The sequence below is a fragment of the Lichenostomus cassidix genome, chromosome W (genome assembly GCF_008360975.1).
Source record: "Lichenostomus cassidix isolate B80296 chromosome W, HeHo_3.0, whole genome shotgun sequence".
Classification (NCBI taxonomy): domain Eukaryota; kingdom Metazoa; phylum Chordata; class Aves; order Passeriformes; family Meliphagidae; genus Lichenostomus; species Lichenostomus cassidix.
Genome location: NC_139510.1, coordinates 7,702,846 through 7,721,511, shown reverse-complemented (window position 1 = coordinate 7,721,511; position 18,666 = coordinate 7,702,846). Strand labels below are relative to the sequence as shown.

Below are 18,666 nucleotides of genomic sequence, written 5' to 3'. Positions count from 1 at the left end.
TGGCTGAAAGTCTGCTTAACTAAGGACGTTGATTTCTGCCTCCAGAAAGAGAAGACCATGGAATAGCTGTTGACAGCACAGTAGGTGTGTAGAGACCAAGTTGATTAGAAAAGAGATCAGTTCCTGTTGGCTATAAGAAATGAGTAAACCAGTGACTGGGAAGGCAGGGTATAGTTTTGGTTTTGTCTTCATTCAAATAGCCCTCCCCATTCCCATTCTGTTGTGGGGTGCTTGTTTTAGAGCATGCTGCTATCAAAAGGGAACTTGAACAAAATATTGGACTATTGATTCAGGCTTGAGTCTGAGGTTAATTACTACTTCTATATACAAACAAGATAAGTAGAGTAAGTACTAGCATCTTAAATAAATGAAAAGAATGTTATAGAATCAGAATGACTTGTGTTGGAAGGGACCTTGAAGATCATCTAGTTCCAACCCCCTCACCATGGTCAGGGTCACCTTCCACTAGACCAGGTTGCTCCAAGCCCTGTCCAACCTGGCCTTGAACACTTCCAGGGATGGGGCATCCACAGCTTCTCTGGACAACCTGTTCCAGTGGCAAACTACCCTCTGAGTAATGAATTTCTTCTTAATGTCTAATCTAAATCTCTCTTCTTTTAGTTTGAAACCATTTCCCCTTGTGTTTTCACTATCTGCCTATGTAAAAAGTTGCTCTCTCTCTTTTTATATAATATATATTTATATTATATCACTCGTTTTACATCCAGCAGCACTTAAAGTAAGGCAATCGGTAATCTAGGACTTTGTTAACCAGCCCAGTCTCCAAAGGAATTTTGTGCATAATAGGATTGTCCTTAGTAAGGGTTTTTCAGTATGTGCTACTTTAGAGACAGATGACAAGATCTGCATACAGAATATAGGAAGGTAAAATTTAAGAGCAGCCCTTTGTTGCTGGTAGAAGTCGTTATTAAATGAGAGAGCTGGGCAATCACCAACTGTATGGAGTTCAACAAGGGCAAATGCCAGATTCTGCACCTGCGATGGGGCAACCCTGGATATACAGAGTGGGGAATGAGATGCTGGAAAGCAGCACCACAGAAAGGGACCTGGAGGTCCTGGTTGATGGAAAGTTGGATATGAGTCAGCAGTGCTCTGGCAGCCCAGAGGGTCAACCATGTCCTGGGGTGCATCAAGCACAGCATTGCTAGCTGGGCAAGGGAGGGGATTGTCCCTCTCTGCTCTGCACTGGTGCAGCCTCACCTCAAGTCCTGTGTGCAGTTTTGGGAGCCACAATATAAGAAAGAGATAAAGCTATTAGAGAGCATCCAAAGGAGGGCAACAAAGATGGTAAAGGGTCTAGGGGGGAAGCCATATGAGGAGTGGCTGAGGTCACTTGGCTTGTTCAGCATGGAGGAGACAGAGGGAAGACCTCATGGCAGTCTACAACTTCCTCATGAGGGGAAGTGAAGGGGCAGGCACTGATCTTTTCTCTCTGGTGACCAGTGACAGGACCCAAGGGGATGGCCTGAAGCTGTGTCACAGGAGGTTTAGGTTGGATATTAGGAAATGCTCTTCACCCAGAGGGTGGTTGGGCTCCCCAGGGAAGTGGTCACAGCACCAAGCCTGCCAGAGTTCAAGAATTGTTTGGACAATGCTCTCAGGCACATGGTGTGATTCTTGGGATGTCCTGTGCAGGGCCAGGAGTCGGACTTGATGATCCTGATGGGTCTCTTCCAACTCAGCATATTCTATATTTTTATGATTGTATATGGAGTTCAAGAGAAAGTTTGCTCCTGAAGAAATTAATTTTTGTGGGTAATTCCAGTGTGGCTTAAGAATATAACTATTGATCCTGATCTTCATTCTTTATCAAAGCAGTTTTCCAGGTAACTATATATGCTGCCGGATGCCCTAAAGTTCCAAGTCTAAGATTTTGCATTTCATCCTGATTTTTGTGGAAAACTGTTATTGAAAACCTGAGAATGGGTTTGATATTTATGTGATGGTAGATTTTTGCAGCACTGGAGGAGTTGCTGCACATCTTGATGTAGCAGTAGATAAAGGATTGCTATATACCTTTGAAAATGTGGAAGATGTGGACTTCTCTCTAAAATGTAGAAGTGAACCTGACTCTCCTTCCTTCATAGCATAGTATCCGTCCATATGAAAGGTATTTTTATGTTTTCTGTGGAAAACAATTCCAAAGCTTCAGCTCTGATCCTGAAGCTTTTGCCTCATTGTTTGCCCTGGTGTATATCTTTACAGATAGCAACACAGACTGTAAAAAGTACTATAGTCATGTCTTCCATAAGGCTATGATAATTATAATGAAGGCTGCTTACTTATGTCAAGCAAACAGAATTAAAATTAAATTTAAATGTAGTCCTATAGCATGTTGTTATTGTTTAAAATACACATGCTTACTCCTGTTATCAAAAGAGAGAGATCCAGTTCTAACAGTCTTGAGACTTTTAAAGAAGTTTTAACTATGAAAGGAGTCCAGAAGTTTTTTCTGTCTTAGCATTGGGAACTTAGCAAACTTTGCATATACCAAAACTTTGGGAGAATGTTGCTAGAAAGAAAAGAACTCCTAAAGTTACCATGGAGCTACACAAAGTGGTGTACTAAAGGTATAGCCAGTTACCAGGGATTGTTATACCAATTAAGAATGATATTGTTCATCTTTCATGGACATATCTTTGGTAAAGATAGTTGAAATTTCATAATGTAGAATGAGTCATGCTGACATATCAATAATAGTGATTTGGCTGTCTCAAGTTTACTGTAACTAATATTTTTTTGCCTAATGAACTTCTATAGTACTGCAAACTTTTGAACTCCATTTTTCCTAACCATTTGACTTTCATGGAAGTTTTAAAGCAACATAAACTTGACATAAGTTTTGGATTCATCAGATTCTTCAGGATGACTTTAATGTTCTGCTATATGCCTTACCTAATATCTCGCAGCACAAAGGGCAAAGGACATCAGTGTTAAGATGGCGGGTAGGGGAGATTCTCAAACCAGAACTGATAGAATTTCTTTTGAGGGGGAAGCCAACATAGAATATGAGCTTCCTACTTTTTAAAAATCTTGGATAAACCTTTGTGCTGACAAAATCCTAAATAAAATTTTGATAAAGCACTTAACCACCAATGTGCTTAGGACTGTGAGCTGCAGCCCCTTGATGCTTTAATAATTTCTGTTTTTTTACTCTTCATGTATCTGTAACTTGGTGTAGTTCTGTGCTTCTTATAAAGTGCTAAAAACCTCTGTTCCCAACAGCTTTAGCCAAAACAAAGCTCTCTGAATAGAGATTCAAGGACATATTCGTTGCCCTAGGGCCTGAAAATATGTAAACAACGGTGAAATGGGGGGAGTGGGCCTGGGGTGGTTAACATCATCGTCTAAGGGTGGGATTGGAGAATTAGAGACCAATATGCTAATAGGACAGAGCTTATAAAAGGTGAAGGGCTCGTGACCCAGCATCCATTTTGGGTGTAGTCCCTTCGAGGGGTACTTTGCTTGCCCGAATGTACCTTGAAGGCCTTGAATAAATTTGTCTGCTTTTAACTACTAATTTGTTTTGGCCTCTGTTTCAGGTAGTCTGCTTTTAGGCATCATTTTCTGGCGACTCCGCCGGGACAGGAAGGTCTCTGCAACTCCCTCTGGGCCCAGTGCAACATCTAGCCATCACTCCCTCTGCTGGCACCTTTGGGGGTGGTGGCGGCCTGGAAGGCATCGGAGACTAAGGACCCAACACAGAGATACATGAGTAGGCATATAAAAGTGGTGCTTTGTGGCAAGGAGATCTCTTACAATTTGTTTTGTAATGGAAGGAGACATCCTTCTGAGAGAGGGCTAGGGTTAGTACTGCAGTGGCAAACTTTGGCCTCGAGCCTGTGGTGGCTCATCGCGATTAGGTCCTGCACTGCAACCTTGAATATAGGTTCAAGTCCTCTATGTGTGTTACTACAGTGATCTTTTCCTGTTTGTAAGTGTAGATAATGGGGTGTGTATTCTCACGTGATGAAGATGAGAAGAAGGAAACCCCTTTTAGCCCTAGGGAAAGAGAAGAAGTAGAAATGGATTTGCTAATACCTTGTCTGGTGGGGTGGGGCTGCCAGCTGTGATGCTATTTGCCCTGATTGATCTACATACGTACAACTAGTGTTTATTAGTGTACAAACTCCTCCTATTTGTGCTGTAATCATATCTAGTACCATTTGATTCTGAAGTACTACTTCGTTTAGGGAATTGACTTCTGTTTGCAACTGTCCAATGGCATTTATTGTATTTGCAATTATTTCCATTTCTGCTGAGATGTTCACTATTGCCATTTCTAACTGTACTATCCCTAGAGGAAATAATAAGGCCCTGACAAAGCCATGAAAACTTGTGTTATATCTAATTAGAGGGTTGGATGGTACAGTTTGACTTAATCGGTTTTTCCAAACTCCTCTTCAAATTCCTCTAACAATCCCTGTAATTGAACTAGTGTGATTTATCATCTGTATGTGCGGGACAAGATACCCCATGGTACATTGTCCTGTCCAATTTCCGGGTAATTGCTTATGGGCTATTCCATTTTCACACAACCACCAATAACCATCTGGCAAATCACAACTCACTGTAATTCTTATTAAGGGGTTGTTGGTATGTCTGGTGTACAGATAGTTATGCCATTGTTGTGAGGGCACAAGTAATGTTATGTTAAACCAGACCCATGGTAGGGGAACAATTTTGGTCCAATTGCTAGTGTTGTTAAAATGATCAAAATTGGATCTGGCAAACTTTGATTCTATATAAGTAACAGATTGATTGACAAGCGTTAACTGAAAAGGAGGCATTCCCATAGGGGACCCTGACTGCTCACATTGGTGTTTATGTTCATACAGGGAATATGGGCTTAACTCAGTCCAATTACTAGAGGGCACTCCTAACAACGGTGAGCGTAACTGTTGTACCTGTCCACACAACCAACAATCCCTTATTCTAGTATGGTTCACTATGGATTTAAGCAAAGCTACATAATTATTAGCATTGAAGGTTATAGTGACTTGCCACAAAGCAACAAAGCATAACAATGTATTCATAGTTTACAGCTGATTTTCAGTTATAGTCCTTCAGTATTAACAGCTGTTGCAGCCCATCATTTAACAGGAGATTTCTTGACTCGGGTATAATGGATCCAGGTAGGTCTCTCTTTTATGCAAACTGCCGTGAAACTTGTCCGAAGGACTTGAAAAGGTCAGTCCCACTTCTGTAGAGGATCACCTGAAAAATTCTTAACATATACCCAGTCACCAGGATCAATTGCATGCAATTTGTGATCTGGCTGCTTAGGTTGATTTTCAAACACAGTATTGAATTTCTGATGCAATTGTTTGTTTATTGCTTTTAAATATTCACAGATATATTGATTGCCTACTTGAGCCAAATTTTCATCATGAGTAGCATTCAGTTCATAAGGTCTGCCATAAAAAATTTTGAATGGGCTAACCTTTTCTTTTGATTGAGGTTTCACCCTGAGTCTCACAAGGGCGATGGGTAGAGCTTGGAACCAATACAAACTGGTTTCTTGGCAAATTTTTGCTATTTGCTGTTTAATCATATGGGTCATTTTCTCTACTTGACCACTAGCTTGTGGCCTGTAGGGGGTATGAAGCTGCCACTAAATTCTTAACACTTTGCTGATTGCTTGCACAATTTGTGCACAAAAATGTGTTCCCCTATCAGAGGAAATTTCTCTGGGTACTCCGAACCTAGAGATGATTTCATTTAGCAATGCTTTTACTACTTCTCGAGCTTTGTTTGTTCTACAAGGGAACACCTCTGGCCACGCAGAAAAGGTGTCCGTTAACACCAATAGATATCTGAAACCCCCCTCTCTTGGGAGTTCAGAAAAATCTATTTTCCATACTTCCCCTGCAAAAGTTCCCCTGTCAATCACTCCTTGTTCTAGCCTAACTGTTATATTTGGATTGTTCTTTAAACAGATGTCACATTGTGATGTTACTTCTTTAATGATTTCTAACAAATGTGGGCCTGCAACTCGTGCTCTGAGATATTGGTAGAGGGGGTCTATTCCCCAATGAGTTTTAACATGTTCAGATTTCACAAAGTGTTTCAAAGCTCTTTCAGGTATTACTAATTGGCCTGTTTCTAACTGCCCCCATCCATTCTCTAGAAGTTTCCCTTTATTATCTTCTTTCTATCCATTTGTAATCTGATGGCTTATAATTTACTGGTTGCCCAGTTTCTACTTCAGTGGGTATCAGTGCAGTCACTACTGGCTCAATCTTTTCAGTGGCCAGTCTAGCTTCATAATCTGCCAATCTGTTACCTTCCTCAGGGAGAATGTTACCTCTAGAGTGTCCCTGGCAATGCATAATTGCCACCTGTGATGGGAGTTTCACTGCTTCTAGGAGTCTGAGGATGTCAGTTGCATTTTTGACAACTTTCTTCTGAGCTGTTAAGAGTCCTCTTTCTTTCCAAATCGCGCCATGAGCATGGACAATCCCATAAGCATATTTGGAATCTGTCCAAATATTGATGATTTTTCCCTTGGCTAGCTCTAACGCTTGGGTTAGATCTATCAGCTCAGCTTTTTCTGCTAAAGTTCCCACAGGTAATGAATTTGACTCAATTACCTTAGAGACAGTGGTCACAGCATACCCAGCCATCGGCGTCCCTTGCTTCATGAAATTGCTGCCGTCAATAAACCAGCTGTGGGCATCTGGGAGCAGTTCTTCTTTCAGATCTGGGCGGCTGGAGTACACAGCCTCAATGGTTTCCAGGCAATCGTGTACCACTGGTTCAGCTTCAGATTTTCCTTGCAGAAAGGAAGCAGGGTTAACAATGTTAGTTACTTGAATGTCAATGTCATCAGATTCGGCCAGAACCGCTTGATATTTCAGAAATCTTGAAGGAGACAACCAGTGATTTCCTTTCTGCTCTAGGACAGCCGACACTGTGTGTGACACTAGAACAGTCATCTTTTGTCCTAGCGTGAATTTTCTTGCTTCTTCAATGTTCATTATAACTGCTGCAACTGCTCTAAGGCAGGCAGGCCACCCCTTGCTCACAGTGTCCAGTTGCTTGGAGAAATATGCTACTGCCCTTTTATAGGGGCCCAACTGCTGTGCTAAGACTCCCAGGGCTATTCCTTGCCTCTCATGTGAGAACAGCCAAAAAGGCTTACTCACGTCAGGAAGTCCGAGGGCTGGAGCTCTCATGAGTTCACACTTCAATTCTTTGAAGGCCTTGTCAGCTTCAGGAGTCCACACCACAGCATTTTTAGAAATCTTTACCAGTTCATATAAAGGTCTCATAATCAATCCATAATTGTACAACCACAGTTGGCACCACCCTGTTATTCCAAGGAAAGTGCGAAGTTCTCTTACAGTCTGTGGCTTAGGTGTTTGGCAGATTGCTTCCTTCTGTGTAGCTCCCAGAGATCGTTGTCCTCCAGAAATCTCATATCCGAGGTAGGTCACCTGTTGTTGCACCAGTTGAGCTTTCTGTTGAGAAAATCGATAGCCATTCAATCCCAAAAAGTTCAACAGGCTCACTGTCCACTCAAGGCACTCTTTAGAAGTTTTTGTAGCAACCAACAAGTCATCTACATATTGTAGAACTGTACCTTCCCCAGGTGGAGATTGCCATTGCTCTAATTCTTCAGCCAATTGATTTCCAAAAAGCGCGGGACTGTTTTTGAACCCTTGAGGTAACACTGTCCAGGTAAGCTGGCTTTTCCTTCCTGTACTAGGATTTTCCCATTCAAATTCAAAAATCATCTGACTCTCTTCTGCGAGAGGTAAGCAGAAGAAGGCATCTTTGAAATCTATGCCTGAAAAGCAGATTAAATCCTCTCATAATTTTGTTAACAGTGTGTAAGGATTAGCTACCACTGGATGGAGACTTTTGGTGATTCCATTAACTGCTCGCAGATCTTGTACTAGTCTGTAGGCTCCATTAGGTTTCTTCACTGGCAATATGGGGGTATTAAACTCTGACTCACATTTTTTCAATAGTCCTGATGCTAGAAGTTTATTGATTATGGGCTCTATTCCTTTTCTATCTTCCAGTCTTAGGGGATACTGTTTCTTAGTCACTGGTCTGGCTCCTGCTTGTAATTCAATTTTAATGGGGTCAGCTAATTTTGATCTTCCTGGAATATCAGTATTCCATACCCCTGGGTACACCTGGTTCAATATTTGTTCTAAATAGGTGTCATTGTTTCCTCTCTCTGTCTCAATTGTTAATCCTAATGCTAAAACTAATTTGTCTTCTGGCACTTTAAATTTTATTTCCCCTTCTTTAAATTCAATTATTGCTTCCAAATTTTGAGTAAATCCCTGCCTAACAAAGATTTAGGTGAATTAGGTAAATAGAGGAATTGATGTACTCCCATCCTTTTCCCAATTTTGTATTCAAGTGGTTTTAAAAAGAATGCATTTTCTGGTTGGCCCATGGCTCCCTTGACTTTAATGTATTTTTCACTTTTAGGCACCAAAGCTTGATTCAAAACTGAAAATGTGGCTCCAGTATCTATCAAAAATTCAATTTCTTTGTCTTTCTCTAGTTGAATTTTAACCAGCGGATCTGCTAGGACAGAGTCTGCCAGTCTATGTCAATCACTATTATCCACAGATGCAGTGACAGTCTCTTGCACTTGATTTGCAAGATGAGGGCACTGGCACTTCCAGTGTCCTGCTTTTTTACAATATACACACTGATTTGGTCCCAGTCTGGGATGTGATTGATTTGAGCTTCCCCTGCTGCTTCCACCTCTACCTCTGCCTCTGCTCAGTCCCCGACCACGCCCACCATTCTGATGCTGATCCAGCGCAGCCACTATAGCTGTGGTCAGCTTTTTCTGTTCTTGCTTGTCCCTATTATTGTATACTCTCTAGGCTTCTCCCATTAATGGTTCCAGGTCCCTGTTTGCAGGTTCTTTCGTCTTCTGAAGTTTAGATCTGATGTCTGGGCTTGATTGCCCTAACATTAGAGAGACTAACTGCTGCTTTCCCATGTCTGATGAGGGGTCCAGGGTTGTATACTTCTGCAAGGCTGCAAGAAGTCTGTCCATAAAAGCAGTAGGAGACTCCTGTCATCCTTGTTTAACCTGGAATATCATTGACCAATTCACTGCCTTTGGAATAGCATTTTCTAATTCAAATATAATCAAATTTCGGTACCTAACCAGCAGTGCATAATCTTCTTCATTATTCGGGTTTGTCTTGGAGTGATGTTATGATAATCCTTTATTCCCTATCGTTAGCTTATATGCTCAAAAAATGTGGTCCTGTCACTTTAACTACATTCAGCCGCAGAGAGAAGAGCGGGTTGTTTTGAAAACTTTTTCCCCAAGCCTCGCTGCAGGGGAGCAAGGAGGGGGGAAGGGAGGACTCTCGCTCTCTCCAGAGACTGCGTGCTACAACGGCTGTCGGGGTGGCCAGCTCTGTTTCTTTTTTTTTTTTTTTTTTTCATAATTTTTTTTCGTTTGGACCCTTTTCTGCGATCTGCTTTGTCGCCCAGAAAACCCAAAAGGGCTTGGAGGACAGCAGAGCTTCCGGGCAACTCCGCCCAGCCCCCCAAGGGGGGCCCGAAGAGGAGAAAGTACATCTGAAGAAAAAGGACACTAAAATTACCAGCTTTTTAATCAGGTTTAATAACTCCTTTTACCCTGTTCTCCCCTTCCCCCTGTGCCTTGCAGGGCACTCTGCGTGGTTTTGTTAAATAAATAGTTTTTTCTTCACTTCCATCTAAGAAATTCTGTTGTGGGTGGAGGAGGGGGTGTCGGAGCCCTTGGCTCTCGGAGGAGGCGTTTGTTCAGAGCTCTCCTTACCTAGACAATTTTATCACTAATCCAGGACAGGGTTCCACTGGGGATTGGAAGTGGGAAACACCTGTTCTGTTGTACCCTGCAGGGCTCCGCTAGCAATTTGTCCCTCTACATGTGCTTTGGCTGTTTTTATTACCAACTCCTATTCTGTTTCTGTAAGCTCTGACAACATTAAATCAACATCACCCTAATCAGGGTCTTGGTTCCTTACAACCAACTCAAAACCTTTTTGCAACTTTACTGGGATCCTCTCTGTAATTTCTAACTTCTTCTCTCCAGCTATTCAAATCACTAGTGGAAAAGGGAACTTTCACTCACATTGCTTCTCCCCCAGGACATATTACTTCACTCAGAGGGGCTATTAGAGGCAAAACCTTGTTACTTTTCCTTCTTCTCTATGCTACAACCGGAGCTTTGGAACTGGTCCCTTAGCCAGGATCATTAATGTCTTGGATTAATGATAAAACTCTCTCTCCTCCGAGAGCAAAGGGCTCCGACACCCCCTCCCCCACCCACAACAGAACCTCTTAGATGGAAGTGAGGAAAAAACTATTTATTTAACAAAACCACACAGAGAGTGCCCTGCAAGGCACAGGGGAAGGGGAAAACCAAGGTGAAAAGGAGTTATTCAACCTGATTAAAAAGTCCTTTTCCTCAGACACAGCCCCTCTCCTCCTCGCCCCCCCCCCCCCGGGGCCGGGTGGAGCTCCCTGAGAGCTCTGCTGTCCTCTGGCTCTCTTGGGTCTCCGAGTGACAAAGCAGATCGAAGAAAAGGGGTCCAAACTGATTCACCCCAATCGAGCTCAGAGACACTTCAGAGACCAAGTCAGAGAAGTGGGTATTTGCTTTATTCGGTGCACCGGATGTGTGGGGATTGTTTCCACCAAACACACACACACCTCAGTACCCCAAAGACACAGAGTTATAGGTAAAATCATGAATATTAATTACATTCTTCAGGATAGGAGTGGTTATACAAATCATTTCTCGGAAGTCATTAATATCATTAGCATGTGCACCACGCATGCTCCGTATATCCTGGTGGTCTTTGGAGACCCCCAAAGCCTCCTCCAAGGTGACAGTCCTTCATGGGATGATTCAGCGGTTTCTGTGCTGGTTTCAAATGCATGCTTAGCTGATAAGCCATCAGGCCAGAGCTGTTACCTACAATTTGAATTTGAATTAAGAGTTCAGCCTTCAGCCCTGGAGGCTACAGACAGGCGCCTGTGCTGGTGGAAGGGGGGCAAAAAGCTCAGAGTCTCAATCCCCCCCTTTTCTTTTGTAATTTGTAATTCTTTACAAATCTTGTATGTCATGAAAGTAAATACCTTTCTCTATTTTATATCTAAGTTTATACTTTTGCTATTGGATATAAACATCACAGTTCTAAGTACATAATATTATATAACAATAACTACTATTGCAGACAGTAAATAATGCAGTAACACAAAAAACTATTACATACATTTGTTTAAGTTAGGATTAACATAATTGCAACAGCTTGTATTTATAACTGTACATACTCTTTCTCTTTTGGCATACAGCAAATCTATAGTTAATTGTGAGATGCTCTTTATCTTGATTTGCTGTGCTTTTATGGCATCTGCAGTGGCATTCATTATGGCCTCTACAATGGTAGAAAGGTTCTTCTTTAGTTTACTTACTTCGGGCCAGGGTATAAACTACCTGGCAAAACTGAAAATTGGTGGGTTTATATATTAGGAACAACACTAATGTGGAGAGATATTGGTTTGAAGAAAAAGAAGAAAGACAGAATCTATAGAAATTCTAAGAGGAATGTTAATTCTTTTGGCTTTCTTGGGCCTTCCATCCCCTAGCAGGTTTCTTTGGAGTCAGGGATGGGGAGATTGGAGCACTGTCCTCTGCTGTGTGCATGGCTGGCCCCACTATAGGGCTGGGCTTGGAGCTCTGTGCAGCACTGCCTCTGCTGTGTGCATGGCTGGCCCCACTATAGGGCTGGGCTTGGAGCTCTGTGCAGCACTGCCTCTGCTGTGTCCATGACTGGACCTCACTGCAGGGCTGGGATGCTCTGGGGGTGAGGTAAGGAGCAGTTCACTGTCTCACCAGGGCAAGGCCTGACCTGTCCCTTTCCCACACACCATACACACAGGCATTTTGAAGTGTTGCAGAGACATTAAATTTTCCAGTTTTGGCAGCTCACATCATGGCTCCAGACAGTGATCAGGACCTCTGATAGCTTTTCTTGCTTGTAAAATGGGGTACTTCCTCACCTTGGTAGAATTTCTAGCAAACAGAGCAGAAAGGAAAGAGGAAAGCATAACTGACTAAGATTCTCATGCTGTTAGTTTTTGCTTGTGATCCATTAGGCTATCTTTTCTCTCTTTTTCAGTCTTTTGTTTTACTCTCCGTAAATCTAGATTATCTTTCAATTTACAGAAAAAATATGCTCACAAATATTAGCCACTCACATAAATCAACAGATGTTCAGGATCTTTTATACGATTTTGCGAGCTTTTTCTAGGACTTCAAATGTGCTACTGAAGAATGGCACTTTTAACTGCTATTTTAAATTAACTTTTAAATTGCGGAGCCCAAAGCCTGGCAGATTGGTCTATGACTTTTAGCGATTTTTCAAAGGCAGTATTTTCTTTTGTGGGGCTTAGCATTCTTAAACACTGGACAAACAACTATGCATTAAACAGCAACAGTTATAAATACTTAGTAAAATAGCCAGCCATCCTTTTGAAACCTTTTCATTTTAAAAATGAAATTATTTTGTTATTGTTATATATCAATTTCACAAATTTAGATTCAAGCTCACATAGCTTTCCCTTTTTTTTTTTTTCTGGCTTACTTACCCCTTTGCATCTGAAGCCATACTTGCCATTACAATTATTACAAGGTTTTGCTAGGATAGCTGACTGTGGATAACACTGTTCTGGAAATACAAAAAACAAAACCATTTAATGTGTTTCATTTTGGTGTTGCATCTTTTAACCAATTTACTGTATATTATATTGTCTAATATTGTTCTTTTGTGTCTTCTTTATCTGGAGTTTCACACTGGAGAGGAGTCTCTGGCTGTAGATCTCACAGCCGTGAGGGAAGTTAGCAGTTCTTTTGCTTCTGTGGCTTGAGTGGTTCTTTGTCTCACACAGCTTTTTGTCTGATGAGGACACACTGAAAGATGTTAAAACAAACTTGCACAGTGATAACACATGTTAGAGTGGGAGAATGATGAATTCTTGCCTCGTTTAACTCCCCATTGGAAATTCTTTTAATAAGTGAGAAATTAAAATTTAATAAACTTCCCTTTTTTATAATTTCTTAAATGCATGTATTACTCTATATGCATATTTAGAATTAGTAAAAATATTCACTATTTTGTCTTTATATACTTCGCAGGATTTTATAAGCACTTACAGCTCTGCTGCTTGAGCTGACTATGTAAGAGGCAATGTTTCACTTATTTTAACTTCCTTTCATTAACGATAGTGTATTTTTCAAATTGTTACTCTTCTAGTACTTTTGAAGACTCACTACTAAATACATTTTTTTTTTCCAACTTCCTCAAGGAGGCTGAGTCAAACCCCTTGTTTTTGGGTTTTTTCTTTTTTTTCTTAAATACTCTCGTTTTACTAGACAAGATTCACAGTACAATAACTGCGCTGGTCATCTACTCAGATGTTCTTTGAGTTAATAAATCTTTAGCTTGGTGTGAAACTTATGAGGTATATTCCTATTGTCAGCCTTCGGGCTTCATTTACCATCGGAGCTTTGGCTGCACAACTTGCAGACAGTGCGGCCAGCCTCTGGCTACATTCTGAGACAATCAATAGCTGCCAGCCACTGGATTTGGTAACTTATAAAATTAGCATCACGCCACCGTGTTCTCCAAAAGTGGCTGTCAAATTCTCAAAGCATGGGGAAGAACACCTTTTTGCAAAAGTTACTTGCCATGACAACCAACCATACAGAAAGGACTGGACCCTCTTGGGGACATGAATTAAGCACACATTGTCATGTTCTTGGCTGCTTGAACAGCCCCGGACAGTGGCTCAGAGACACACCTTGTCTCCACCTTCTCCTCAGCAGTTCTAAAATTTTTTCCTCTGCAGCAGTTAATTTGTATTTTCTCTAAGGCAATTTGGCTGGCTGCTTGAAGGGTAAAGAATTTGAATTACAAGCATTCGAGCAAACTTTTGTTCAAAAAAAAAACCAAAGCAGCAACTCAGAGTAACCCAGGCAGGAGATTTTAACTTTGAAATAGTTAATTACAAAATTTGGTATATCTTTTCTACAGACATTTTTGCTTTCAGTGTCTCTTTGGCATTACTTTTGCTCCTGCCTTCTTTTATCTTTTCTTACATACATTTGCAGTACCTTTCTAACCAGTTTCTTCAGGGCTTATTCAGCCCTTCTCCAGCCCCCACCCGCACTATTCCCTGGGGGTGCTCATTGTCCCACAAAGTCATTCTGGTGACCTAGACAGAACTCTTAACAGACAATCTACATTTCTAAACATTCCCTCTGCAGTATCCAAACGCAGCCCTTCCCCCTCCGAGGCTGTCAGCAGGCAAGGCCAGCAGCACCACAGGTGATTGGTGTGTCCCACAGCCGCCCTGCCGCAGGGGCTGGCAGGGTCAGGGACTGTCTGGTGCTGAGCCCGCAGCTGTCCCACAGCTCCAGCTCGGCTCTGCACCTCCCCACAGGCCCTCAGCCTGTGCATCCAGCCCCGCACCTCCGAGCTCGCCACTGCCACGCCGAAAGGGGAGGACACAGGGAACTGCAGCTCACCCTGGGTTAGCTGCCAAAATTTTAGGCAAGATGGGGGAGGGTCCCGAAACACCTCTCTTCCTTCTTTTTCCTTTCCCCTTACTCTTATTTAATTGCAAGCTCCATCTACTACAACATTCTATACAACCATATTTCAGCAGCTACACACAGGAGCTCTAAAGAGGTACTTATTAGATTCAATTAGTTATTTTTATCTTGCGGGCGTCCCCGCATAAATTTATATGCCGGCAAAAATACCAATTAACACAGGTAAAATTTTGCACACACAGTACATGCACACACATTAAAAAATTTCAGAAGCACCCGAGCAAATAGACAACATCACTTCCTCTCACAATTAATACACGCGCACTGAGTTTAAGTTTCACAACGGTTTCCACACACAAAACACAGAATTTTAATCGCAAAATCAAATAGAGCAATACTAGAAAGGTGTTGGGGTCCGAGCGTTCTCAACTCAGCAGCCAAAATCCCTCCATTCAACAATATAATCTGCCCCCTTCCAGACACTCCAAACCAACGGTTTATATGTGACCCACACTCGTTCACTCTTTGCCAGTCTCTTCGCTTTTCTCTGGCCGTTTCTGTCGCCAGAGAACGGAAACGTAGATAAAGCTCCATTCTCGCTCAATGTCGGAGACACGTCTCATTCGTTCACACTCACACATTAACAAAATAATGACACAGTAACACAGTACCAGAATAACAACAGACAGAACAAAAATCACAGTATGTTGTAATACAGTGGAGTCCAACCCCTTAAAGGCACCTTTAACTATAGCGGGGTCCAACCCCGGGGTCCAAACTTTTAAAAGTACCTTTTCTTGACAGCGGGGTCCAACCCCGGGGGTCCAACCCCTTGCCCGGGACTAATTTCGGGAGACCCAGTCTCCACTCACCCTCGGGGACTAGCACCCCGGACCTGCAGGCATTTATTTTAAAAGTAGCAAATACCTTAATTTGGTGCAGATGGTCCTTAGTCTACTCCCACCGTGAGCCAAAGGACAGCTGAGCTCCCCCTGAAAATTCAGGGTCGCGACTGGGAGGTCTGCTTACCCCTGGATCCGGCAGCCGAGCAGAGTCAGGGTCCCATCTGGGGTGCCAGTTTGATTCGCCCCAATCGAGCTCAGAGACACTTCAGAGACCAAGTCAGAGAAGTGGGTATTTGCTTTATTCGGTGCACCGGATGTGTGGGGATTGTTTCCACCAAACACACACACACCTCAGTACCCCAAAGACACAGAGTTATAGGTAAAATCATGAATATTAATTACATTCTTCAGGATAGGAGTGGTTATACAAATCATTTCTCGGAAGTCATTAATATCATTAGTATGTGCACCACGCATTCTCTGTATGTCCTGGTGGTCTTTGGAGACCCCCAAAGCCCCCTCCAAGGTGACGGTCCTTCATGGGATGATTCAGCGGTTTCTGTGCTGGTTTCAAATGCATGCTTTAGCTGATAAGCCATCAGGCCAGAGCTGTTACCTACAATTTGAATTTGAATTAAGAGTTCAGCCTTCAGCCCTGGAGGCTACAGACAGGCGCCTGTGCTGGTGGAAGGGGGCAAAAAGCTCAGAGTCTCAAAACGAAGAAAAAAAAAATAAAAAAGAGGGAAAAAGAAAAGAACCGGAACAGAGCTCACTCCGACCGCCGTCCAGCGCGCAGTCTCTGCCGAGCGAAGAATCCTCCCCCGAAGCGAGGCTTGGGAAAAAGTTTTCAAAACAACCCGCGTTTCTCTCTGCGGCTAAATGTAGTTAAAGCGACAGGACTACATTTTTTCTTGAGCATATAAGCCAACGATAGGGGATAAAGGATTATCATAACATCACTCCAAGACATTCCACCCCTTATTCCATAGCGTTGGCTTAAAGCCTACCTTAACATTTTTTAACTCTAAATATACACATATACATACATATATATATATATATACACATACACACACATATATATATATATATATACACATATATATATATACACATATACATATATACACATAACTATGTACAAATAATGTTACTCAGTAAATGGTGATATGTTGCTATCTCAACCTTACATGTGGCCCTCACCCAAAATTAAATTTCTCTGAGGGACACATCGTGTTTCTCCATTTTTCTGCATTATCCACCAAGTACATTCTGGTCCCTGAGCAAAAACAACTCCACGGATGGGTTTGTCTTTATGTGATGCAGAATTAATCCAGACAGTTTTCCCCAACAAGCCTCTGGCATGTACTGCTGGGACCTTATCTCCATCCACTGTATGTAGAAGCTCAGATTGGGCAGGACCTGCTCGGTTGATGGAGCCTCGGATATTGACTAACCAAGTGGCCTCTGTTAAATGTCGCTCCCAATTCTTATAAGTTCCCCCACCCAGTGCCTTTAGGGTGGTTTTTAACAGTCCATTATACTGTTCCACTTTGCCAGTGGCTGGTGCATGATAAGGGATGTGGTACACCCACTCAATGCCATGGTCTCTAGCCCAGTTGTTTATGAGGCTATTTTTAAAATGAGTTCCGTTATCTGACTCAATTCTCTCAGGGGTACCATGCCTCCACAGGACATGGTTTTTAAGGCCCAGGATGGTGTTATGAGCAGTGGCATGAGGCACAGGGTAGGTTTCTAGCCACCCAGTGGTGGCTTCTATCATTGTGAGCACATAGTGCTTGCCATGGCAGGTTTGAGGCAGTGTGATGTAATCAATCTGCCAGGCCTCACCATACTTGTATTTTGACCACTTTCCACCATACCACAGGGGTTTCACCCACTTGGCTTGCTTGATGGCAGCACATGTTTCACAGTCATGGATAACTTGAGAGATGCAGTTCATGGTTAGATCTACTCCTCGGTCTCGTGCTCACTTATAGGTGGCATCTCTGCCCTGATGGCTTGAGGCATCATGGGCCCATCGAGCTAGGAATAAATCTCCCTTATGCTGCCAATCCAAGTCTACCTGGGACACCTTTATCTTTGCAGCCTGATCTACCTGTTCGTTGTTTCGGTGTTCTTCATTAGTTCAACTCTTGGGGACATGGGCGTCTACATGGCGGACCTTCACAGGTAGTCTCTCTGCTCGGCTAGCGATGTCTTTCCACTCTTCAGCTGCCCAAATTGGTTTTCCCCTACGCTGCCAACTAGCTTTCTTCTACTTTTCCAGCCAACCCCATAGAGCATTGGCTACTATCCATGAATCAGTATAGAGGTAGAGCTTTGGCCATTTCTCTCTTTCAGCAATGTCCAGGGCTAACTGAACGGCTTTGAGCTCAGCGAATTGACTCGATCCACTCTCTTCTTCCTTAGCTTCTGCAACCCGTCGTGTGGGGCTCCACACAGCTGCTTTCTATTTTCATTTTGTCCCTACAAGATGACAGGAACCATCAGTGAAAAGAGCATAGTGTGTTTCATCTGCTGGCAGTTGGTTGTATGGTGGAGCTTCCTCCGCACGAGTCACCTGTTCCAGCTCCTCTTCCTTAATCAGACTAAAATCTTTACCTTCAGGCTACTTTGTAATTATTTCTAAAATCCCAGGGCGATTCAGATTTCCCATACGGGCGTGCTGTGTGATAAGGGCAATCCATTTGCTCCATGTGCCATTGGTGGCATGGTGAGTAGAGGGAACCTCTGCTTTAAACATCCACCCCAGCACTGGTAGTCGAGGTGCCGGGAGGAGTTGTGCTTCTGTGCTAATTACTTCTGAGGCAGCTTGGACTCCTTCGTATGCTGCTAAGATTTCTTTCTCTGTTGGGGTGTAGTTGGCTTCAGACCCTCTGTAACTTCGGCTCCAGAATCCCAGTGGACGACCCCGAGTCTCACCAGGCACCTTCTGCCAAAGGCTCCAGGACAGACCATGGTTCCCAGCTGCAGAGTAAAGCACATTCTTTACTTCTGGCCTTGTTCTGACTGGGCCAAGGGCTACTGTATGAGCAATCTCCTGCTTGATCTGGGTGAAAGCTTGCTGTTGTTCAGGGCTCCAGTGGAAATCATTTTTCTTATGGGTAACCAAGTAGAGAGGACTCACAATCTGGCTGTACTCGGAGATGTGCATTTTCCAAAAGCCTATGGCTCCCAGGA

The 18,666-nt window shown here is 42.8% G+C and overlaps 1 long non-coding RNA gene across 1 annotated transcript in view; it reads right to left on the bottom strand.

Moving 5' to 3' along the window:
- Positions 1-744: 744 nt before the first annotated feature.
- Positions 745-18,666, bottom strand: part of LOC146425426 (uncharacterized) — a 34,523-nt gene continuing 16,601 nt past the window's right edge. The window contains exons 2-3 of the long non-coding RNA XR_014846576.1: positions 7,368-7,484; positions 745-6,796 (exon numbers count right to left, since the gene is read on the bottom strand). This is a non-coding gene — a long non-coding RNA (uncharacterized LOC146425426). The remainder of the gene's footprint in view (positions 6,797-7,367; positions 7,485-18,666) is intronic.